Source organism: Grampus griseus (genome assembly GCF_964374135.1).
Source record: "Grampus griseus genome assembly, chromosome: 16".
Taxonomy (NCBI): domain Eukaryota; kingdom Metazoa; phylum Chordata; class Mammalia; order Artiodactyla; family Delphinidae; genus Grampus; species Grampus griseus.
Genome location: NC_139010.1, coordinates 7,539,223 through 7,545,222, shown reverse-complemented (window position 1 = coordinate 7,545,222; position 6,000 = coordinate 7,539,223).

Here is a 6,000-nt window from a genome sequence, read left to right as displayed (position 1 = left end):
AGAGCACAGGCTCACTGAAAGAGACCTAATCATAGGACTATAGAATGGTTCCCCTCCCCTTATACCTTACCACGTTACTAAAGACCTATTTACAGCAGTTCCTTTTAGCTGGTACAGCATGTCCGGTTATCAAGAAAAAATTTACAAGGCATACCAAAAGGCAAAAAAACCCGTAACTTGAAGAGACAGAGCAAGCATCAGAAGCAGGCATGACAGGGATGTTGGAATCTTCAGATTGGGAATTTATTGCAACTATAATTCATGTGTTAAGGGGTAAAAGAGACAGCAGGCAAGAGCAGATGGGCAATGTAAGTGGGGAGAGATGGAAATCCTAAGAAAGAACCAAAAAGAAATGCTAGAGATAAAAAACACTGTCATAGAAATGAAGAATGCCTTTGATGGGCTTCTTAGTAGACTAGATACAGTTGAGGAGAGAATCTCTGAGCTGGAGGACGTATCAATAGAAACCTCCCTAACTGAAAAGCAAAGAAACAAAGACTGGAAAAACAGAACAGAATACGCAAGGACAGTGAGACAACACTTACAGGTAACACACCAAAAATGGGAATACCCAGAAGGAGAAGAAAGGGAGAAAGAAACAGAAGAAATATTTGAAACAATAATGGCTGATAATTTCTACCAAATTAATGTCAGACACCAAAACACAACTCCAGGAAGCTCAGAGAACACGATAATATAAATGAATGCAAAAACAAAATAACTCAGGCATATTGTTTTCAAACTATAGAAAATCAAAGATAGGGAAAAAATCCTATATCTACAGAGAAACAAAGATAAGAATTAAAGGTGGCTTCTGCTCAGAAACCAGGCAGGCAATAGAAGGAGTGAAAATGACTTCCCTGGTGACACAGTGGTTAGGAATCTACCTGTCAATGCAGGGAACATGCGTTCGAGCCCTGGTCCGGGAAGATCCCACATGCCGTGGAGCAACTAAGCCCGTGCACCACAACTACTGAGCCTGTGCTCTAGAGCCTGTGAGACACAACTACTGAGCCCGTGTGCCACAACTACTGAAGCCCACGCACATAGAGCCTGTGCTCTGCAACAAGAGAAGCCACCGCAATAAGAAGCCCATGAACCACAATGAAGAGTAGCCCCCGCTCGCCGCAACTAAAGAAAGCTCACGCGCAGCAACAAATACACAATGCAACCATAAAATAAAAATAAATAAATAAATTCAAAATAAAGGAGTGAAACAAAGTGTTGAGAGAAAACCCCCACCAATCTAGAATTCCTTATCCCACAAAATTATCCTTCAAAAATGGAGAAATAAACAAACAAAAATCAAGGAAATTTGTTGCCAGTAGACCTGCCTTGCAAGCAATGTTTAAACAAATTCTTTAGAGAGAATAAAAAATAGGTCAGAAACTTGGGTCTACATAAAGAAAGGAAGAGCTTTGAAAAAGGAGTAAGTAAAGGTAAAATTAAAATTTTTATTTTTCTTATTTCTAACTGACTTAGTGGATAACAGTTTATTAAGAATGACAATAGCAACAATGTATGCGATTATGTATGCTTCTGCATCTTTTTCATATGTGTGTAATATGTACACTTATATATAAATAAAATGAATGACAGCAATGATAACAAGGCATGAGGGAAATTAGGATTATTTTGTTATTATAAGGTACTCACACTACACATGACGTGGTATAGTGTTATTTGGATTAGTTGTAAATGTATATTGCAAACTCTAGGGCAACCACTAACAACAGTTAAAAAAAATAAGTATAATTTATATTCTAAGAAAGGAGAGAAAATAGAATCATATAAAGTGCTCAATATTAAAACCACAAAAGGCAGAAAAAGAGTGAAAGACAAAAATAAGAACAAAGAACAAGGGCAGCTGCTTAGTAGAAGAGACGTGTGCATCCCCTTCAGCTGAGCCCTGCACCAGCCTGGCAGCCGGCCCAGGCAGACCCTCACCTGCAGCCGGGCCGCTCAGCTGAGCCAGGCCTGGCAGCCACAGCGCAATCCCTTGCAGACCCGTGAACCTAGGCACACACATGCATGTTTAAGCCACTGAGTTCCAGGTGGACTTTTAATGCGGCATCATTGTGGCACTATCTGAGTAAGAAAAAGAGCCTAGCTGCCCTGTGTCACATTCTCTCAGGGGTGTAAGGGGTGACTTGGCCGGTCACTGAAGCGAATTCTAAGTAACAGGCTCCATGAGCTCAGTGGATGGCGGATGGCTCTTTCCAGATTCTGACTCTGAATTTCAAAAAGGCCTTTCTGGAAATGGTGTGCTTTGCCTCAAAAAAGTGGCTCCATAGTTATTTTCCAGTGACCGAGGTAGTGAGTTAATAGCTGCAGACACGTAGCCAGAGCAGATCTAAGGACTCTTTTCTGCTTCCCCACTCCCGGGGGGTGCTCAGGGGCCTGGTGTAGACTGGACAGAAACTGCAAGCCACTGAATATAATGACTGCTGCTTTTTCTCGCTGTTGCTGTACAGCTGGAACTGTATCAAATATTGAATTTAATTAATAGAACCTCAAAAGTAATGCACTAAAGCAAAACATCACAGATGCTGAAGAAATCACTTTAGTTTCTAGTTGTTAGTATGAATTGTTTAGAACAATTCCCAGATTCATACACGAGAGTGACAGATTACTACAGATGAAAGAGTAAATATGTTCTTTAGTATACACAGAATTTTTAGTATCGATTTCTTCATCATAAGTGACGTATAAAATAACCTGGCAACAGCCTAAAAGAGTCTTAGGATTCCCTATGGTTGAGTTGTTTGGAAACATGTAGTGTTTCCTGCAAACATCTATTATTAATTCTAATGTTAATAAAATCGTGTAGTATACACTTATGAGTTCCCATAAAAGTTAAAAGAGTTTCTATTTTTAGTTGACTTTTCCGCTTGCTGACTCTTCATCAGAAATCCACGCAGAACTCTCTCTGCCAGACCTTGGCTGGGGAACTAAAGTGCCCTCCTTATTGATTCTTTGCTTGCTTGACTGATCTGGTCACATCTCTGTTGAAAGCAGCCACTCTTGATTCCATTAGCTGATCTTATCAGCATGGCACCCATGTACAGTCCCAGATGGGATTCTAGGACCAGCCTGCCTCCACCTGCTCTGACAGCGTGTGATCGCCCCTGGCTCTGCTCTTTGTAAATTTTTAGACAGATGCCTGCTCCCTGCTCCCTGCTGGAGTTCCATCATGGTGCTTTGTGAGGACAGGACACCTCCCCAATGGTCCTTTTGGCCTAAGCTCTTTTTAGTCACAGTTTATGCATCAGTCAGGAAAAGGCAGGTATTTGAAAGGATTGATACTCATGATTGCACCCTACGTGTCTCTCTAGCATCATCTTCTGCCATAAATATTGCTCTTCCCCCTGTTTTTAGTACTCCTCTCCCACTTTATTTACCTTGAAAATGCTCACTTAAGTGGTACGTCATGTATAAAGTCTTCCTGGGCTCTTCCTTTCCTAGGCCATTAGTCAGTTCCAGTCCCACCCCATCTGTCCTTGGATATATGACCATCATAGTACTTACCACATTCTATTTTCTGTCTCCATCCATAGCCCATGCTTTAAAAAAAAAATTGTAGTAAAATAAAGGTAACATAAAATTTGCAACTTTAACCATATAAATCAGTGTCATTAATTAACATTCAAACTGCTATGTAACCATTGTCACTATGTATTTCCAAAACTTTTCACTGCATACAGAAACTCTGTACCCATTAAGCAATAACCCCCCATTTCCTTCTCTCCCTCCTGGGCCCTGGTAACCTCTAATCCACCTCCTAAGCCTATGACAGTAAGTTTGTGGAGTACCTAATATTCTAGGTACGTCGTAAAAGTGGAATCATACAGTATTTGTCCTTTAGTGACCAGCTTATTTCACTTAGCTTAATATTTCCCAAATTTATCCATGTTGTAGCGTGCATCAGAACTTCATCCGTTTTATGGCTGAATAGTATTCCAGTGTATGTCTATATTTTATGTTGTTTATCCATTCATCTTTTGATGGACATTTGGGTTGTTTCTACCTTTTGGCTGTTGTGAATAATGTTGGAGTGAACATTGTACAAATGTTCAAATATCTGTGTGCAAATATCTGTTCACATTCCTGTTTTTGATTCTTTGGGGTCTATACCTAGGAGTGGAACTGCTGGGTCATATGGTAATTCTATGTTTAGCTTTTTGGGGAAATGGGAAACTTTTCCACAGTAGTTGTACCATTTTACATTCCCACCAGCAATGTATGAGTTCCAGTTTTCCCACATCCTCACAAACACTTTTTGTTTTCTGTTTAAAAATACTATATATATATATATATATTACAGGGCCCCACCAACCAATCAAAAATGGGAAGTGAGGCAGCTCTTTAGGTTTTTCAGATCAAAACTTGACTGTTCCCAAATTCAGGCAAAGGTTGGGATTTGACATTTCAGTTGCAGTTGTAAGTTAATATCCAAGTAAAAAGTCATAAATAATTCAATATTTATTGAGCACCCACCATGTAGCAGGCATGTCCTAGAAACTAAGAGTATAAAGCGAAATTAGATACTCACTTCACCCACTCATTTATTCAACAGAGAGGCATTGGGGCAAACCAAAATTTTAATTAAAAAAAAAAAAATATATATATATATAAACATTGCCATCCTAGTAGGTATGAAGTGGTATCTTGCTGTGGTTTTGACTTGCTTTTCCCCAATGATTAGTGATGTTGAGCATCTTCTTCTGTGCTTATTGGCCGTTTGCATATCTTCATTAGAGAAATGTTTATTCAAGTTCTTTGCTTATTTTTAATGGGTTGTTTGTCTTTTTATTGTTGAGCATTAGAAGTTTTTATATATCTGATTATTCAACCCTTATCAGATATATGATTTTCAAATATTTTCTCCCATTCTGTAGATTGTATTTTTTACTTTCTCGATAATGTACTTTGATGCACAAAATTTTTAATTTTGATGACGCTCAACTTACTATATTTTCTTTTGTTTCTCATGCTTCTGGTATCATTGCCAAAGTCAAGTCATGAAGATTTACTCCTATCTTGTCTTCTAAGAGTTTTAAGAGTTTTTTGCTCTTTTATTTAGGTCTCTGATCCATTCTGAGTTAATTTTTGTATGTGGCATAAGGTAGGGTTTGAACTTCATTCTTTTGCACGTGGAGATCCAGTTGTCCCAGCACTATTTGTTAAAGAGATTGATCTTTCCTCATTGAGTGTACTTGGCATCCTTGTAGAAAATCAATTGACCATAGATATATGGGTTTATTTCTGAATCTCATTTTTATTCCATTGGTCTGTTAATCCTCATGCCAGTACCACACCATTTTAATTACCATAGCTTTGAAGTAAGTTTTGAAATCAGGAGGTGTGAGTCCTCTGATTTTGTTCTTCTTTTTCAAGATTGTTTTCGCTATTTGAGTCTCTCGAAATTCCGTAAGAATTTGAAGATCAGTTTTTCCAATTCTGCAAAAATGGCTGTTGGAATTTTGATAGGGATTGGTTTGAATCCGTATATCACTTTGGATAGTACTGATATCTTAAACAATGCTAAGTCTTCCAATTCATGAACATAGGATATCTTTCCATTTATTTAGGGCTCTTTAATTTTTTTTTTTTTTTTTTGGCAATGTTTGTAGTTTTCAGTGTACAAATCTTTCACCTCCTTGGTTAAAGTTATTCCTAGGCATTTTATTCTTTTCGGTGCTATTGTAAGTAGAAGATTTTTTCTTTCTAAATTTCTCTCTTGGATTGTTTATTGCATATATACAGAACACAACTGATTTTTGTGCATTGATCTTGTCCCCTGCAACTTTGTTGAATTAGTTTATTAGCTAATGAATAGCTAATAAACTATCTCTACTTTATTTATTTCCACTCTAATCTTAATTATTCCTTCCTTCTATTAGCTTTGGGTTTAGTTTGCTCTTCTTTTTATTGTTCCCCAAGGTGTAAAGTTAGATTTTGAGATTTGAGATCTTTTTTCTTTTTTAAATGTATGCATGT